Source organism: Zonotrichia albicollis, chromosome 18 (assembly GCF_047830755.1).
Source record: "Zonotrichia albicollis isolate bZonAlb1 chromosome 18, bZonAlb1.hap1, whole genome shotgun sequence".
Taxonomy (NCBI): domain Eukaryota; kingdom Metazoa; phylum Chordata; class Aves; order Passeriformes; family Passerellidae; genus Zonotrichia; species Zonotrichia albicollis.
The window spans coordinates 14,321,344-14,340,697 of record NC_133836.1 but is presented as its reverse complement, the minus strand read 5'-3'; positions in this window follow the sequence as shown (position 1 = coordinate 14,340,697).

Sequence of the window (19,354 nt, the reverse complement as noted above, 5' to 3'; positions counted from 1 at the left end):
ATAGAGCCTGCAGACGCAAAGTCAGCCCACATATGGTCGTTTCCACACAGAGGCTGGAGTGGCACAGTCGTCTCAGGAATGGGTGCTGGGTCACAGAGCCTGGTGAGGCACAATCTGCACAGGAATGGTTGCAGGGACACAGAGCCTTGAGAGGCACAATCAGCCCAGGAATGGGTGCTGGGACACAGAGCCTTGAGAGGCACAATCAGCCCAGGAATGATGCTGGGACGCAGAGCCTGGAGAAGCAAAGTCAAATCAGGAATGGGTGCTGGGACACAGAGCTTGAAGGGGGCGCAGTCAGCCCAGGAATGGGTGCCTGGACAAAGAGCCTTGAGAGGCACAATAAGCCCAGGAATTGGTGCTTGGACACAGAGCCTGGCATAGAGGCACAGTCAGCCCAGGAGTGTGTGCAGAGACACAGAGCTTGGAGAGAGATTCAGTTAGCCCAGGAATGCGTGCCGGGACACAGAGCCTGGAGAGGCACAGTAGGCCCAGTAATGGGTGCTGGGACACAGAGCCTGGCATAGACGGAGAGTTAGCCTAGGAATGGGTGCTTGTACACAGAGCCTGAAAGAGAGGAAAACTCAGCCCAGGAATGGGTGATGGGGCACAGAACCTGGTAGAGGCACAGTAAGCCCAGGAACGGGAGCTGGGACAGAGAGACTGGAGAGGAACACTCAGCCCAAGAATGGGTGGTGGGACAGAGAGCCTGGAGCAGCACAGTCTGCTCAGGAACGGGTGCTGGGACACAGAACCTGGAGAGGCAGAGAGAGCCCAGGAATTGGTGATGGGACACACAGCCTGAACGGCACAGTCAGCCCAGGAGTGGGTGCTGGGACAGAGAACCTGGAGAGGCAGAGAGAGCCCAGGAATGGCTGCTGGTACACAATGCCCGGAAGAGGCACAATCAGCCCAGGAATGGGTGCTGCGACACAGAGCCTGGAGAGGCACAGTCAGCCCAGGAGTGGGTGCTTGGACACAGAGCCTGGCATAGAGGCAGAGTCAGCCCAAGATTGGGTGCTGGGACACAGAGCCTGGGAGAGAGGAAAACTCAGCCCAGGAATGCGTGATGGGACACAGAGCCTGGCATAGAGGGAGAGTGAGTCCAGGAATTGGTTCTTGGACACAGAGCCTTGAGAGGCACAATCAGCCAAGAAATGAGTGCTGGGACACGGAGCCTGGCATAGGCACAATCAGCCCAGGAATGGGTGCTGGGACACAGAACATGGCATGGAGGCGGAGTCAGCCCAGGAATGGGTGCTGGGACACAGAGCCTGGGAGGGAGGCACGGTCAGCCCAGGAATGGGTGCTGGGACACAATGCCCGGAAGAGGCACAATAGCCCAGGTATGGGTGCTGGGACGCAGAGCCTGGAGAGGCACAGTAGGCCCAGTAAAGGGTGCTGGGACACAGAGCCCGGCATAGAGGGAGAGTTAGCCTAGGAATGGGTGCTTGTACACAGAGCCTGAAAGAGAGGAAAACTCAGCCCAGGAATGGGTGATGGGACACAGAGTCTGAAAGAGGCATACTCAGCCCAGGAATGGGTGCTGGGACATAGTGCCCGGAAGAGCCTCAGTCAGCTCAGGAATGGGAGCTGGGACACAGAGACTGGCAGAGGAATAGTCAGCCCAGGAATGGGTGCTGCGACACATAGCCTGGGAGAGAAGAACATCAGGCCTGGAATGGGTGCTTGGATACAGAGCCTGGGAGAGAGACACAGTTAGCCCAGTAGTGGGTGCTGGGACACAATGCCCAGAAGAGGCACAATCGGCCCAAGAATGGGTGCTGGGACACAGAGCCTGGAGAAGAACAGTCAGCTCAGGAATGGGTGCTGGGACACTGTGCCTGGTGAGGCGCAGTAGGCCCGGGAATGGGTGCTGGGACACAGAGCCTGGCATAGAGGGAGAGTGAGTCCAGGTATGGGTGCTGGGACACAGAGCCTGGCATAGAGGGAGAGTGAGTCCAGGAATGGGTGCTTGGAAACAGAGCCTTGAGAGGCACAATCAGCCCAGGAATGGGTGCTGGGACACGGAGCCTGGCATAGGCACAATCAGCCCAGGAATGGGTGCTGGTACACAGAGCCTGGGAGGGAGGCACGGTCAGCCCAGCAATGGGTGCTGGGACACAGAGCCTGGGAGGGAGGCACGGTCAGCCCAGGAATGGGTGCTGGGACACAATGCCCGGAAGAGGCACAATAGCCCAGGTATGGGTGCTGGGACGCAGAGCCTGGAGAGGCACAGTAGGCCCAGTAAAGGGTGCTGGGACACAGAGCCCGGCATAGAGGGAGAGTTAGCCTAGGAATGGGTGCTTGTACACAGAGCCTGAAAGAGAGGAACAGTCAGCCCAGGAATGGGTGATGGGACACAGAGTCTTGAGAGGCACAATCAGCCCATAAATGGGTGCTGGGATACAGAGCCTGGTGAGGCATAATCAGCCCAGGAATGGGTGCTGGGACTCTGAGCCTGGCAGAGCCACAGTCACCCCAGGAATTAGTGCTCAGAAACAGAGCCTGGAGAGACACAGTCAGCTCAGCACTGGGTGGTGGCACACAGAGCCTGCAGACGCAAAGTCAGCCCACATATGGTCGTTTCCACACAGAGGCTGGAGTGGCACAGTCGTCTCAGGAATGGGTGCTGGGTCACAGAGCCTGGTGAGGCACAATCTGCACAGGAATGGTTGCAGGGACACAGAGCCTTGAGAGGCACAATCAGCCCAGGAATGGGTGCTGGAACACAGAGCCTTGAGAGGCACAATCAGCCCAGGAATGATGCTGGGACGCAGAGCCTGGAGAAGCAAAGTCAAATCAGGAATGGGTGCTGGGACACAGAGCTTGAAGGGGGCGCAGTCAGCCCAGGAATGGGTGCCTGGACAAAGAGCCTTGAGAGGCACAATAAGCCCAGGAATTGGTGCTTGGACACAGAGCCTGGCATAGAGGCACAGTCAGCCCAGGAGTGTGTGCAGAGACACAGAGCTTGGAGAGAGATTCAGTTAGCCCAGGAATGCGTGCCGGGACACAGAGCCTGGAGAGGCACAGTAGGCCCAGTAATGGGTGCTGGGACACAGAGCCTGGCATAGACGGAGAGTTAGCCTAGGAATGGGTGCTTGTACACAGAGCCTGAAAGAGAGGAAAACTCAGCCCAGGAATGGGTGATGGGGCACAGAACCTGGTAGAGGCACAGTAAGCCCAGGAACGGGAGCTGGGACAGAGAGACTGGAGAGGAACACTCAGCCCAAGAATGGGTGGTGGGACAGAGAGCCTGGAGCAGCACAGTCTGCTCAGGAACGGGTGCTGGGACACAGAACCTGGAGAGGCAGAGAGCCCAGGAATTGGTGATGGGACACACAGCCTGAACGGCACAGTCAGCCCAGGAGTGGGTGCTGGGACAGAGAACCTGGAGAGGCAGAGAGAGCCCAGGAATGGCTGCTGGTACACAATGCCCGGAAGAGGCACAATCAGCCCAGGAATGGGTGCTGCGACACAGAGCCTGGAGAGGCACAGTCAGCCCAGGAGTGGGTGCTTGGACACAGAGCCTGGCATAGAGGCAGAGTCAGCCCAGGAGTGGGTGCTGGGACACAGAGCCTGGGAGAGAGGAAAACTCAGCCCAGGAATGCGTGATGGGACACAGAGCCTGGCATAGAGGGAGAGTGAGTCCAGGAATTGGTTCTTGGACACAGAGCCTTGAGAGGCACAATCAGCCAAGAAATGAGTGCTGGGACACGGAGCCTGGCATAGGCACAATCAGCCCAGGAATGGGTGCTGGGACACAGAACATGGCATGGAGGCGGAGTCAGCCCAGGAATGGGTGCTGGGACACAGAGCCTGGGAGGGAGGCACGGTCAGCCCAGGAATGGGTGCTGGGACACAATGCCCGGAAGAGGCACAATAGCCCAGGTATGGGTGCTGGGACGCAGAGCCTGGAGAGGCACAGTAGGCCCAGTAAAGGGTGCTGGGACACAGAGCCCGGCATAGAGGGAGAGTTAGCCTAGGAATGGGTGCTTGTACACAGAGCCTGAAAGAGAGGAAAACTCAGCCCAGGAATGGGTGATGGGACACAGAGTCTGAAAGAGGCATACTCAGCCCAGGAATGGGTGCTGGGACATAGTGCCCGGAAGAGCCTCAGTCAGCTCAGGAATGGGAGCTGGGACACAGAGACTGGCAGAGGAATAGTCAGCCCAGGAATGGGTGCTGCGACACATAGCCTGGGAGAGAAGAACATCAGGCCTGGAATGGGTGCTTGGATACAGAGCCTGGGAGAGAGACACAGTTAGCCCAGTAGTGGGTGCTGGGACACAATGCCCAGAAGAGGCACAATCGGCCCAAGAATGGGTGCTGGGACACAGAGCCTGGAGAAGAACAGTCAGCTCAGGAATGGGTGCTGGGACACTGTGCCTGGTGAGGCGCAGTAGGCCCGGGAATGGGTGCTGGGACACAGAGCCTGGCATAGAGGGAGAGTGAGTCCAGGTATGGGTGCTGGGACACAGAGCCTGGCATAGAGGGAGAGTGAGTCCAGGAATGGGTGCTTGGAAACAGAGCCTTGAGAGGCACAATCAGCCCAGGAATGGGTGCTGGGACACGGAGCCTGGCATAGGCACAATCAGCCCAGGAATGGGTGCTGGTACACAGAGCCTGGGAGGGAGGCACGGTCAGCCCAGCAATGGGTGCTGGGACACAGAGCCTGGGAGGGAGGCACGGTCAGCCCAGGAATGGGTGCTGGGACACAATGCCCGGAAGAGGCACAATAGCCCAGGTATGGGTGCTGGGACGCAGAGCCTGGAGAGGCACAGTAGGCCCAGTAAAGGGTGCTGGGACACAGAGCCCGGCATAGAGGGAGAGTTAGCCTAGGAATGGGTGCTTGTACACAGAGCCTGAAAGAGAGGAACAGTCAGCCCAGGAATGGGTGATGGGACACAGAGTCTTGAGAGGCACAATCAGCCCATAAATGGGTGCTGGGATACAGAGCCTGGTGAGGCATAATCAGCCCAGGAATGGGTGCTGGGACTCTGAGCCTGGCAGAGCCACAGTCACCCCAGGAATTAGTGCTCAGAAACAGAGCCTGGAGAGACACAGTCAGCTCAGCACTGGGTGGTGGCACACAGAGCCTGCAGACGCAAAGTCAGCCCACATATGGTCGTTTCCACACAGAGGCTGGAGTGGCACAGTCGTCTCAGGAATGGGTGCTGGGTCACAGAGCCTGGTGAGGCACAATCTGCACAGGAATGGTTGCAGGGACACAGAGCCTTGAGAGGCACAATCAGCCCAGGAATGATGCTGGGACGCAGAGCCTGGAGAAGCAAAGTCAAATCAGGAATGGGTGCTGGGACACAGAGCTTGAAGGGGGCGCAGTCAGCCCAGGAATGGGTGCCTGGACAAAGAGCCTTGAGAGGCACAATAAGCCCAGGAATTGGTGCTTGGACACAGAGCCTGGCATAGAGGCACAGTCAGCCCAGGAGTGTGTGCAGAGACACAGAGCTTGGAGAGAGATTCAGTTAGCCCAGGAATGCGTGCCGGGACACAGAGCCTGGAGAGGCACAGTAGGCCCAGTAATGGGTGCTGGGACACAGAGCCTGGCATAGACGGAGAGTTAGCCTAGGAATGGGTGCTTGTACACAGAGCCTGAAAGAGAGGAAAACTCAGCCCAGGAATGGGTGATGGGGCACAGAACCTGGTAGAGGCACAGTAAGCCCAGGAACGGGAGCTGGGACAGAGAGACTGGAGAGGAACACTCAGCCCAAGAATGGGTGGTGGGACAGAGAGCCTGGAGCAGCACAGTCAGCCCAGGAGTGGGTGCTGGGACAGAGAACCTGGAGAGGTAGAGAGAGCCCAGGAATGGCTGCTGGTACACAATGCCCGGAAGAGGCACAATCAGCCCAGGAATGGGTGCTGCGACACAGAGCCTGGAGAGGCACAGTCAGCCCAGGAGTGGGTGCTTGGACACAGAGCCTGGCATAGAGGCAGAGTCAGCCCAGGAGTGGGTGCTGGGACACAGAGCCTGGGAGAGAGGAAAACTCAGCCCCGGAATGCGTGATGGGACACAGAGCCTGGGAGAGAGGAAAACTCAGCCCAGGAATGGGTTCTAGGATACAGAGCCGGAAGGGGCCGCAGTCAGCCCAAGATTGGGTGCTGGGACACAGAGCCTGGCATAGAGGGAGAGTGAGTCCAGGAATGGGTGCTGGGACACAGAGCCTGAAAGAGAGGAACAGTCAGCCCAGGAATGGGTGATGGGACACAGAGTCTTGAGAGGCACAATCAGCCCATAAATGGGTGCTGGGATACAGAGCCTGGTGAGGCATAATCAGCCCAGGAATGGGTGCTGGGACTCTGAGCCTGGCAGAGCCACAGTCACCCCAGGAATTAGTGCTCAGAAACAGAGCCTGGAGAGACACAGTCAGCTCAGCACTGGGTGGTGGCACACAGAGCCTGCAGACGCAAAGTCAGCCCACATATGGTCGTTTCCACACAGAGGCTGGAGTGGCACAGTCGTCTCAGGAATGGGTGCTGGGTCACAGAGCCTGGTGAGGCACAATCTGCACAGGAATGGTTGCAGGGACACAGAGCCTTGAGAGGCACAATCAGCCCAGGAATGGGTGCTGGAACACAGAGCCTTGAGAGGCACAATCAGCCCAGGAATGATGCTGGGACGCAGAGCCTGGAGAAGCAAAGTCAAATCAGGAATGGGTGCTGGGACACAGAGCTTGAAGGGGGCGCAGTCAGCCCAGGAATGGGTGCCTGGACAAAGAGCCTTGAGAGGCACAATAAGCCCAGGAATTGGTGCTTGGACACAGAGCCTGGCATAGAGGCACAGTCAGCCCAGGAGTGTGTGCAGAGACACAGAGCTTGGAGAGAGATTCAGTTAGCCCAGGAATGCGTGCCGGGACACAGAGCCTGGAGAGGCACAGTAGGCCCAGTAATGGGTGCTGGGACACAGAGCCTGGCATAGACGGAGAGTTAGCCTAGGAATGGGTGCTTGTACACAGAGCCTGAAAGAGAGGAAAACTCAGCCCAGGAATGGGTGATGGGGCACAGAACCTGGTAGAGGCACAGTAAGCCCAGGAACGGGAGCTGGGACAGAGAGACTGGAGAGGAACACTCAGCCCAAGAATGGGTGGTGGGACAGAGAGCCTGGAGCAGCACAGTCTGCTCAGGAACGGGTGCTGGGACACAGAACCTGGAGAGGCAGAGAGAGCCCAGGAATTGGTGATGGGACACACAGCCTGAACGGCACAGTCAGCCCAGGAGTGGGTGCTGGGACAGAGAACCTGGAGAGGCAGAGAGAGCCCAGGAATGGCTGCTGGTACACAATGCCCGGAAGAGGCACAATCAGCCCAGGAATGGGTGCTGCGACACAGAGCCTGGAGAGGCACAGTCAGCCCAGGAGTGGGTGCTTGGACACAGAGCCTGGCATAGAGGCAGAGTCAGCCCAGGAGTGGGTGCTGGGACACGGAGCTTGAAGGGGGCGCAGTCAGTCCAGGTATGGGTGCTTGGACACAGAGCCTTGAGAGGCACAATCAGCCCAGGTATGAGTCCTGGGGCACGGAGCCTGGCATAGGCACAATCAGCCCAGCAATGGGTGCTGGGACACAATGCCCGGAAGAGGCACCATCAGCCCAGGAATGGGTGCTGGGACACAGCGCCTGGAGAAGCAGTCAGCTCATGAATGGGTGCTGCGACACAGAGCTTGAAGGGTGCGCAGTCAGCCAAGGAATGTGTGCTGGGACACTGAGCCTGGTGAGGCACAGCCTAGGAATGGGTGCTGGGACTCAGAGCCTGGCATTGAGGTAGAGAGAGTCCAGAAATGGGTGCTTGGACACAGAGCCTGAAAGAGAGAAAATCTCAGCCCAGGAATGGGTGCTGGGGCACAGCGCCTGGGAGAGGCACAATCAGCCCAAGAATGGGTGCTGCGACACAGAGCCTTGAGAGGCACAATCAGTCGTGGAATGCGTTCTGGGACACAGCACCTGGAAAGACAGAGTCAGCCCAGGAATTGGTGCAGGGACACACACTCTGAACGGCACAGTCAGCCCCGGAGTGGGTGCTGGGACAGAGAACCTGGAGAGGCAGCGAGAGCCCAGGAATGGCTGCTGGTACACAGAGCCTGGAGAGGCACAGTCAGCCCAAAACTGGGTGCTTGGACACAAAGCCTGGCATAGAGGCAGAGTCAGCCCAGGAGTGGGTGCTGGGACACAGAGCCTGGGAGAGAGGAAAACTCAGCCCAGGAATGGGTGATGGGACACAGAGCCTGGGAGAGAGGAAAACTGAGACCAGGAATGGGTGCTGGGACACAGAGCTTGAAGGGGGCGCAGTCAGCCCAGGAATGGGTGCTGGGACACTGAGCCTTGAGAGGCACAGTCAGGCCAGGAATGGGTGCAGGGACAAAGAGCCTAGAGAGGCGCAATTAGCCAAGGTATGGGTGCTGGGACTCAGAGCCTGGCATAGAGGGAGAGTTAGCCTAGGAATGGGTGCTTGTACACAGAGCCTGAAAGATAGTAAAACTCAGCCCAAGAATGGGTGCTGGGACTTAGTACCCGGAAGAGGCTCAGTCAGCTCAGGAATGGGTGCTGGGACACATAGCCTGGGAGTGAGGAACATCAGGCCTGGAATGGGTGCTTGGATACAGAGCCTGGGAGAGAGGCACAGTTAGCCCAGGAGTGGGTGCTGGGACACAATGCCCAGAAGAGGCACAACCAGCCCAAGAATGGGTGCTGGGACACAGAGCCTGGAGAAGAACAGTCAGCCCAGGAATGGGTGCTGGGACAAGAGCCTGGCATAGAGGGAGAGTGAGTCCAGGAATGGGTGCTGGGACACAGAGCCTGGCATAGAGGGAGAGTGAGTCCTGGAATGGGTGCTTGGACTCAGAGCCTTGAGAGGCACAATCAGCCCAGGAATGAGTGCTGGGACACGGAGCCTGGCATAGGCACAATCAGCACAGGAATGGGTGCTGGGACACAGAGCTTGAAGGGGGCGCAGTCAGCCCAGTAATGGGTGCTGGGACTCAGAGACTGGCATAGATTTAGAGAGAGTCCAGGAATGGGGGCTTGGACACAGAGCCTGAGAGAGAGAAAATCTCAGCCCAGGAATGGGTGCTGGGGCACAGAGCCTGGGAGAGGCACAATCAGCCCAAGAATGTGTGCTGGGACACACAGCCTGAACCGCACAGTCAGCCCAGGAGTGGGTGCTGGGACAGAGAACCTGGAGAGGCAGCGAGAGCCCAGGAATGGCTGCTGGTACACAGAGCCAGGAGAGGCACAGTCAGCCCAAGACTGGGTGCTTGGACACAGAGCCTGGCATAGAGGCAGAGTCAGCCCAGGAATGGGTGCTGGGACACAGAGCCTGGGAGAGAGGAAAACTCAGTCCAGGAATGGGTGCTGGGACACAGAGCCTGGGAGAGATGAGAACTCAGCCCAGGAATGGGTGATGGGACACAGAGCCTGGGAGAGCGGAACACTGAGACCAGAAATGGGTTCTAGGATACAGAGCCGGATGGGGCCGCAGTCAGCCCAAGATTTGGTGCTGGCACACTGAGCCTTGTGAGGCGCAATAGGCCCAGGAATGGGTGCTGGGACACAGAGCCTGGCATAGAGGGAGAGCGAGTCCAGGAATGGGTGCTTGGACATAGAGCCTTGAGAGGCGCAATCAGACCAGGAATGGGTGCTGGGACAGAGAGCCTAGAGAGGAACAGTCAGCCCAGGAATGGGTGTTGGGACAGAGAGTCTTGAGAGGCACAATCAGCCCAGGAATGGGTGCTGGGACACAGAGCCTGGTGAGGCACAGTGCGGCCAGGAACGGGTGCTGGGATACAGAGCGTTGAAGAGAGGCACAGTCAGCCCAGGAATGGGTGCTGGGACACTGAGCCTGGTGAGGCACAGTAGGCCCAGTAATGGGTGCCTGGACACAGAGCCTGGCATAGAGGGAGAGTGAGTCCAGGAATGGGTGCTGGGTCACAGAGCCTTGAGAGGCACAGTCAGCACAGGAATGGGTGCTGGCACACAGAGTCTAGAGAGGAACAGTCAGCCGAGGAATGGGTGCTGGGACACAGAACCTGGCATAGAGGCGGAGTCAGCCCAGAAATGGGTGCTGCGACACAGAGCCTGGGAGGGAGGCACGGTCAGCCCAGCAATGGGTGCTGGGACACAATGCCCGGAAGAGGCACAATCAGCCCAGGAATGGGTGCTTGGACACAGAGCCTGGCATAGAGGCAGAGTCAGCCCAGGAGTGTGTGCAGAGACACAGAGCTTGTAGAGAGGTTCAGTTAGTCCAGGAATGCGTGCCGGGACATAGAGCCTAGAGGCACAATCAGCCAAGGTATGGGTGCTGGGACACAGAGCCTGGAGAGGCACAGTAGGCCCAGTAATGGGTGCTGGGACACAGAGCCTGGCATAGACGGAGAGTTAGCCTAGGAATGGGTGCTTGTACACAGAGCCTGAAAGAGAGGAACAGTCAGCCCAGGAATGGGTGATGGGACACTGAACCTGGGAGAGGCACAGTAAGCCCAGGAATGGGAGCTGGGACAGAGAGACTGGAGAGGCACACTCAGCCCAAGAATGGGTGGTGGGACAGAGAGCCTGGAGCAGCACAGTCTGCTCAGGAACGGGTTCTGGGAGACAGAGCCTTCACTGGCAGAGGCAGCCCAGAAATGGTCAGGGACTCAGAGCCTGGAGAGGCACATTCAGCTCAGGAATGGGTGCTGGGATACGGAGTCTGAAAGAGGCATAGTCAGATCAGGAATGGGTGTAGGGACATAGTGCCTGGAAGAGGCACAGTCAGCCCAGGAATGGGAGCTGGGACACAGAGTTTGGCAGAGGAATTGTCAGCCCAGGAATGGGTGCTGGGACACATAGCCTGGGAGAGAGGAACCTCAGACCTGGAATGGGTGCTGGGACATAGTGCCCGGAATAATCTCAGTCAGCTCAGGAATGGGAGCTGGGACACAGAGACTGGCAGAGGAATAGTCAGCCCAGGAATGGGTGCTGGGACACAATGCCCAGAAGAGGCACAATTAGCCCAGGAATGGGTGCTGGGACACAGAGCCTGGAGAAGCGCAGTCAGCCCAGGAATGGGTGCTGGGACACAGAGCTTAGAGAGGAACAGTCAGCCCAGGAATGGGTGCTAGGACACAGAGCCTTGAAGAGGCGCAGTCAGCCCAGGAATGGGTGCAGGTACACAGAGCCTGGAAGAGGTACAGTCAGCCCAGGAATGGGTGCTGGGACACAGAGCCAGAGAGTGAGGAATACGTAGCACAGTAATGGGTGCTGGGACACAGAGCCTGGGAGTGAGGCCCAGTCAGCCCATGAATGTGTGCTGGGACACAGAGCCTCGAGAGGCACAGTGGGCTCGGTAATGGGTGCTGGGACACAGTGCCTGGAAGAGGCACAGCCAGCCCAGGAACTGGTGCTTGGACACAGAGCCTGGGAGAGGCAGAGTAAGCTCAGCAATGGGTGCTGGGACATAGAGCCTGGAGAGGCACTATGGGTTTGTTACCAGCGTGAGAAGCATCTGTGTCATCGGAGACCTAATAGCAAGCTAGTTGTCAATGATGGGTGACTATCAACTGGATTAAAACCGCAGGAGTGTAGATGTTTGAGTGAGGAAAGAGACCATTATTTTTAGAGTTAAGGTTCTGAGACAACAAAGGGTAAAAATGGAAATGAAAATTAGACATTTGCTACACTTCACGGTATATCTTCATATAAGTCAGTCCTATAGAAGACAGAAATTCACTTCTGGGGACATCGCAGGATTTGGATGCAGAATCACACTCATCTTTTGTTTCTTTGTTGTATGCTTGGCATGGAACACCCTGCTTTGAAGAGGGAAGTGCCTAACAGACATTACACTTTACAAACACATATGCTTCTCTCTTCTTCTGAGACCTCAGCACAGAGCCCTTATTGGCATGGTAGTTTCCTTCCATGAGAAGGGAAACTCATCTAGCCAGGCTTCATCACCCCCTGAATCTTTTGGAGTAGTTCTTGGAAGAAAATAGACAGCAACTTTTCCAGTCCACATGATTCAAGACAATGTTTCATTCTCTTCCTAATGTACTTCAGGGAACAAGCTATCAATTCCCTATAGTTTCTATGAAAAGGCATGAAGCTAATAATTAAATTCCCATTGATATCATAAGGAATCAAAGTCTTGTATGCCTGCAAGCATGTCCTTGTGGTATGAAAAGTATGGATTGTCAAGGGTGGAAGAAGATCTGTATGAAAAGGGAGAAAACCCAGAAGCATGCAAGGGTTTTCAGGTATGAAAGGGAAAACTACATTAAATTGTCAATGGAAAGAAATCGAAAGAGGGAGGAGGGAGGAGGGAGGAGGCAAATGCTGCCTTTGAGGCAGTTGACACAAGGACCATCGGCCTCATGAGCATACAAGAGAATCAAATGAAACTTCACAGCAATTTCATCAACAACTTAGTGGACAAATGTGCAAACCCTTTTGTTCATTTATTATGTGTATAATATACATAGAGATGTTCTTAATTCTGACAGAATTTTCAGGGAGCAAGCTAGTGTATGGCACCTGGAACCAATGCTGTATTGGAAATGGCCAACATGCAGAACACATGGCTCCATCCTGAACACTACCACAGCAGAATCACAGGATCATAGAATGGCCGGCGTTGAAAAAGACCTTAAAGGCCATCTGGTTCCAACCCTCTGACATGGGCAGGGACATGCCTTTTACTTGCCCAGGTTGCCCAGAGCCCCATCCAGCCTGGCCTTGAACACCAGGCTGGGGTGTCCATAACTTCTCTGGGGAAGCTGTACCAGTGCCTCGCCACCCTCACAGGGAAGAATTTCTTCCTAGCATCTAATTCCAACCTGCCCTCTTTCACTTTGAAGCCATTGCCCATTGCCCTGTCTCCATAGTTCCTAATGAAGAGTCCCTCTCCTGCTCCCCTTCAGATATCAGAAGTTGTTGTGAGGTCTCCATGCAACCTTCTCTTCACCAGGCTAAACAGCCCCAATTCTCTAAGCCTGTTGGATGTGCTCTTGTCCTGAATACCGAACTGCAGTATTGAATGATGATTTTTTGAATCCTTTGAAGGCATGTTCTTTTTCAGCCTCGAATTAGGCTAAATAGCTTTGATTTGTGGGTATTGCAATTGAGCAACAGAAATCACTGCCCTGGCTTGCCTTTTTTACAGCTCCTTTCTGTGGGAGACTCCATGTGAACATCACAGCTGGTGAGACAGTGGGCACACCATCATTCTGAAAGAGCTTTGCACAGTAAACATAGAGGAGGATTAAATATTGAAATGCAGATGATAGAAGCTGCCCAATGGACTCTGCTGATGGAAATCAAATACTAGTCTAGTATTTTGAATGCAAATAATTCCTCCCAATGATGCAAGCCAGGATTGTTTGGCTTTGAATCTGAGCACATGGATAATAGTGGACGGTCTACAGGTTGAAAACTGTGTAGATACTTCTCCTTTTTTTCATTAGTAGCTCAGAAACTGAAAAGGCAGCTACAAAATGGTGAATACATTCCTACTGATTCAAAAATGGTTGTTCTTCATTTGCATCTCCACCATAACAACAGATTGTTAGAACTAAAGTACAGATGGGAATGTTATAGCTTCTCAGAAATGAAGCAGGAGGTGGCCAATGGGCCTTAGCAGTAGCTACAAGTTTTTCAGCATCAGGCATCTCAAAAGTATTTTAACTGTACAGTACTTTTCTGTACTTTTGTCCTTTTATCTCAAGGATGCATTAAAAAAAAAAAAAAGAAAGAAAAAGAAAAAATAAGAAAACCCTCTCAAATATATATATATATATATTACATGACTAAGATAATAGTAATGTAACATATATAGAAACAGAACCCATGGTTTTTAACTTTCAGCCTTGTCTTCTCAAAACACTCTCAAAAATGGAATTGTTTCCCTATCTGCCTTGAAACATTTTGGAGCAAAAGCACTCGAAGGTCCTGACAGGTGCTTTGGTCAAAAATTGCTACTTCTGGTTTTCTGGCTATAAGTAACATGTCTGCCCTGGTACAAAGGAGGTAGGAAGAGTGATCATCATCCACAACACTGGGGCTAAAGAAATTTCCACTTTTTTTTTACCTGCCTTATTACTTGTTCATGTGTTGGGTTGAAAGTTCAGAATGTGTTTCCATTTTTCCCATCCCTCGAATGCTATATTTCACAGAATTTGAGCCCTTCAAATATCAGTCCTGTCAGAACAGCCCACCATGTGCTGTCATAGGGGATCTGCTGATGCCTACTGACTCTTACCAGTCTAGTGCTTGCCTCTGTTGCAGATCAAGAACTTCTGAATACTTTTGATTAATGCTCTTTGACAAGAAAAGAATGACTAGACATTTGCATGATCAAGTCCCCTGATGGAATAAAAATAGGAGTATAATAAATGTATTCATTGTCATAAGAAGGGAGATGAAGGGACCAAAAGATTACTTGTATACTTACTTTCTAAATCCCTTGTTATCTGGCAAATTGCAAAAGATGCCAGGCTTTCACCAAAATGCGAATCAGATTAAAATGTGAAGCTTTACACTTGACTGGATATAAAATACTTCATCATCTATTTTTAAATCTTAGAGATTGTGATGTATTTCCTATTAATATCGCGAGGTTTAGAGCTGTAATTCAGAGAGAAAAGAAAGCTATTTTGAATTCATTCTATTCAATCATCTTGTCTGCACTCTCTCCTCTTGCTTTTCACTTCTGAATCTCTCTGTGAAAGGCATAGAGTTCTGGATTAATTCTTTTCAACAGTTTCCCCTGGAATTCTTCTTTTAAGGAAAACCTGTACAAATCCACACTTTCTTACCCCACCACTTCTAAAATTCCATTGAGAAACAAAAAAAAAACCCCATCAAGCAACGAAATCTCTGCTCCAATTTGTAGGAAAAAACTATGCCATTAACTGCTTTCTTAATATATTCTTTATCTTGTATTGATATGGCAACCTTTTCTTGCTTTTCTAGATTAGAACCAAATTCTTAAAGCTAGAAGGAAACACAGGTTTACTGTAGCTGATTCTGAGATACAGAAGTCCAGCAAGGAGTTCAGACGTCAAAAGAAGAGTCTGTACAACAAGATTCAGCACAATATTGAGACATATTAGCTATTTTTCAAGAAAAGCGCCAAACTGAAACTGTTTAGACTTCTATACTATCATGGGTGCATGCTTCCAGAACCTGACCTAAGTTGCTGGAAACTAGCTGCAATATTACTGTAAACAATGCTGTGAATGTAGGACATTGTAATTCTTCTCTTCCATTGAAAACCACAAGTGGACTTGCATCATTGTCTTCAAAATTCTGTATTTCCTTGCAAATTGGTAAAATCATGATAAACAACGTGTTCTGTTCCTACAGTTTAAATTTAATAATGTTCAAAATGAAAAAAAATTCCATTCAGATATGGTCTGCAATAATACAGCAGAGAGAAGATGAACCAGTCTGGCCTACAAAATAAAGTCAAGCAGAATTTGGGAATTTGGAACACCTTACCATGTAATATTTAAAGAAAAAAAAGAAATAAAATATAACCTACCCAAACTCTATCAGTGATGCACAGACAAAGAACTAATTACTATTAGAATTTCTTTCATTCTCAGACAAGAAGTTAAATGATCCTCTTGAATACATAGAAGATTGTTGGAAAAGACAGCAGCCTTCTTCTTTACAACGTATTCTTCAGAACTCCAGGAGACAAATCATTAAAACTATGAGGATCTTTCTCTCTGTAAAACTCCCAGAGCATTGTCAATATTATATTCCTTTAGAGATCCTCACCACCCTGGGCGACTGGTGGATAGTCTACAGCCCCAGTACATCAGCCAGACACTCTGCCTTATTTAGCATGGCTACTGCAGCAAGGACATCATCTATCCTGGCTTTCTATACAAAAGATATGCAAGGCACAACAAAGAATACACCCAAAACACTGAGCAATATGTGGTTTATGGCCTTCAAAACAAAAATCTCAGGATGGCAATAGTGGATCATTTGATCCAAACCATCAGGAAACATTTCTTGAAAGGTGAAAAAAGCTTCTGTTGACTGTACAAAAAATAGTTATGTAAACCAGAGTTGCATGACCCAATATTTCTATTGAACTGGAACTATTTTGATCAATATTATTGAACCGTTTCTTTTTAGTGCATTTGGTAAAAAACGTAAAGTATCATTTAAAAGGAATTATTGGATGCGTACTAAGTACTACGGTTCAGTAAAGGCATTGGTTTTGCATGGCTTGATTTTTGGTGGGGAGGGAAGAAGCCAGCCACAGAAGTGATTTTTTGTGAAAAGTTCCTAGAAGCTTCCTCCATGCCTGGCAAAGTGAATCCCTGCTTGGCACTAAGAAAAGACATGCTGCTAAGCCAATTAGAGAAGCTGGTAGCACCTTGGTGATATATTTGAGAAGGAAATCAAAACTGCAGCCAATTAACTTTTTAATTTTTCAGTTGGCATCTCTTCTGGTTCGGAAGCAAAACCAGCGAGAGACTCCAAGTCATAAATACAATTTATTAGGAAGAGGGGAAAAACAAAATACATGCAATAGTACAAAAGAAAAACCACTGGCAGAGTCAGAATACAATCTGACACTCTGCTAGTTAGGGTGGTGGTAGTAGTCCTGATGAAATGGTCTTGTTGAAGTGGTGATCCTGTAGAAACTATCTGGTAACTCTTGTCCTCTGGAAGACCAGTGGGTAAGGGTGGTCGTTCCTCTGGGAATCCAGTGGGAAGACTGCTTGTGTTGTCCCAAGACCCAGATTATATCCAGCTGGGGATGCTTAGCTCCTCCCCCCTGGGCGGAGCATCTCACAACGGGCTGAAATCGTTCTGAGTCATGCAGTGGGTCCTTGATTACCCGTTGAACAGAAATGGCTCCCGGAGAGAGTTGTCTCTGAGTCGAGTGGCAAGACGTTGATGGGCTCGTTAACAGGAGATAAGGAAAAAACTATGCCACTCCTGGTTTCAGCAGCTCTTGAGGATGGGAACAGAATACATGTTTATATTGTAACCTATACAAGATGTAACCTTGTAACCAATACAAGACGCATGTTTTTGCATTTGCAGGAAATTCATATGGATTTGAAAAGTATCCTTATAGCAGAGGCACAAAAGCATTCTCATATCCTTTTTAATCATCTTCAAACCAAGCATTTCTCACAATAACCTACTGCACGAATGACTTGCAAGTGAGTTGAAGAAACACAGCAAAGATAAGTAGTGTTCATCTGCAGAGAATTGTTTAGGGATGCCATACCTTTATATTTCAAATCAGGAAGCATCGATGGACTGTTTTTTTCCCCTTAGTTGGCTACGGAATCCGTGGTCCCCTGCAGGAGGGTGTTTGGATTCAAGATGACACTGGCACCTAAGAGCATGGCTACATAGAAGGGGCTACTTTTTGACCAGAACATTCAACTACTTAAAAGATCTTTCCCTTAAGATGCCATATTTTAAAAGAGCATCTAAAATATCATTTCATTTAACAGGGTGTTCCAAACATCATTTAGAAATTTAGACTAAAAGTAACACTCTTCCTAGTAATCTTTCATTTTGTGCAGCTCAGTGGTAACATAGGCGGCAAAGAAGAGAACAGACCACAGCTCTTTCTGGAGCATCTTGAACAAATGCCCTTGCTTATGCTCTAATCATTCACTTCACCAAAATACCTAATGATGAAGAAAAGGTTGTGAAAGCATTACTAGTAGTGTTACATGGCAATGTAGGGGTGTGATTTCTCAAGTTGAATTTATATCACATAAATTGTACTTAGCAAACAGCAAATGAAGGGGTTTTCTTCAGCTCTCAGAATGATATTACATGTGAGTAACTTAAAAAAATGATAAAAAGAAGGATATTTTTTAACAGTGAACATGAAACTTAATCACATCCCTACCATGGACATCTGAATCTTATGAATAGACAGTGTCTGATTTAGAAAAAAATAAAGAATGATCACAGTTTAAAGAAACATAGGATCTTAAACCCTTTGCTGATGGAATGTAGCCTATTCATTGGTTGAAATGAAGCAGGTAGACAGGACACATGAAATATTTTTTTTGTGGATCAAACATTTATTTTCTAAAGTGATGCTGACAGATGGTGAACTCACCAGCTTAGTCATTGCCAGTAGACAAGGCTGCATAACTTGCTCCATCAAGTAATCCCTTGGAATCATCATCCAAGGAGATTTTCCCTGCATCTGTGAAAATGTGCCTACCTTTTTCACAATATTTTTGCAGCAGCATTGTTAGGCCTGAGCAGCTGGTATGGAGGGTGAATTAGCAGCAGCAAGATGACTGGCCAGGGGAATTTGCTTCAATGGATTTGGATCTCCTGGACACTTTGAAGATCTGCTTCAGCCCTTTTTGTCAAACACCAAACACCACCTTTAAAGGGTGCTAAACAATAGTTCAGGCTATGGATCACATGAAGAAATACTTTCTGGTGTCCGTACTGGGCCATATGCTCTTTATTCTCTCCCTCAACTTCTCCATCACCTCTCATCTGTTTCACATGAGCTATCTTCAAGGTCCACAGGCTACTTTTCACAGAATCTTCAGGCCTGATGCAGTAAGAATGATGACTAGAGCAGAGCTGAGATCAATTTTCCAGTTTGGATAAAATGCATTCTGCACACAAATCCAATGAGAAGGTGTTGCCCCGATTCCCAGAAAAACTTTCACTCTACGAGTGCTCTACGTCAACCACAACTTAGTCTGAAAGAAAAGCTTTTTCTCTGAGAGCATCTGAGAAGTTTGCATGAAGCACTGATATCTGACATATGCAATTTTGAATAGGAGAGGAAAAAGAAAATGGCAAGAAGTTTTTCATTTTACTGCTTTCAATTTTAAATTCCATGCACTTTTTCAAAAATTGTCAGCTCAAATGCCCATCAATGTCTTTTAGTCATCTGTAAGTCAGTATTCATATAAAATGTGCTTCCAATCAAAAGAATTTCAAATTTGCACTCCAAGTTTCTATGCCTAGATTTATGATTTCCTACACATATTAGATGAAAGGAAGGCCTTTTTTACTGTGAGAGTGCTGGAACACTGGAACAGGTTGCCCAGAGAAGTTGTGGGTGTCCCATCCCCGAAAGTATTCCAGGTCAGCTTGGACGGGGCTTGGAGCAGCAACAAAGGAGAATCTTGATGGTAGAGAAACAAAGTTGGACTATAGAAGAAACTCGGATTGAAGTATAGGAGCAAGTTTTCTCTCAGCTCTTGGGGTAAATTCAAAGTTGTACAAAATGACATTTATCTGTGATTTTCACTACTGTAACAGAAAGGTTCATGAAAACTATGCAGAAGATAGCAAATTTTAAAATAGATTAGAATTACAGCATAAACTCCATGGGATGGGTT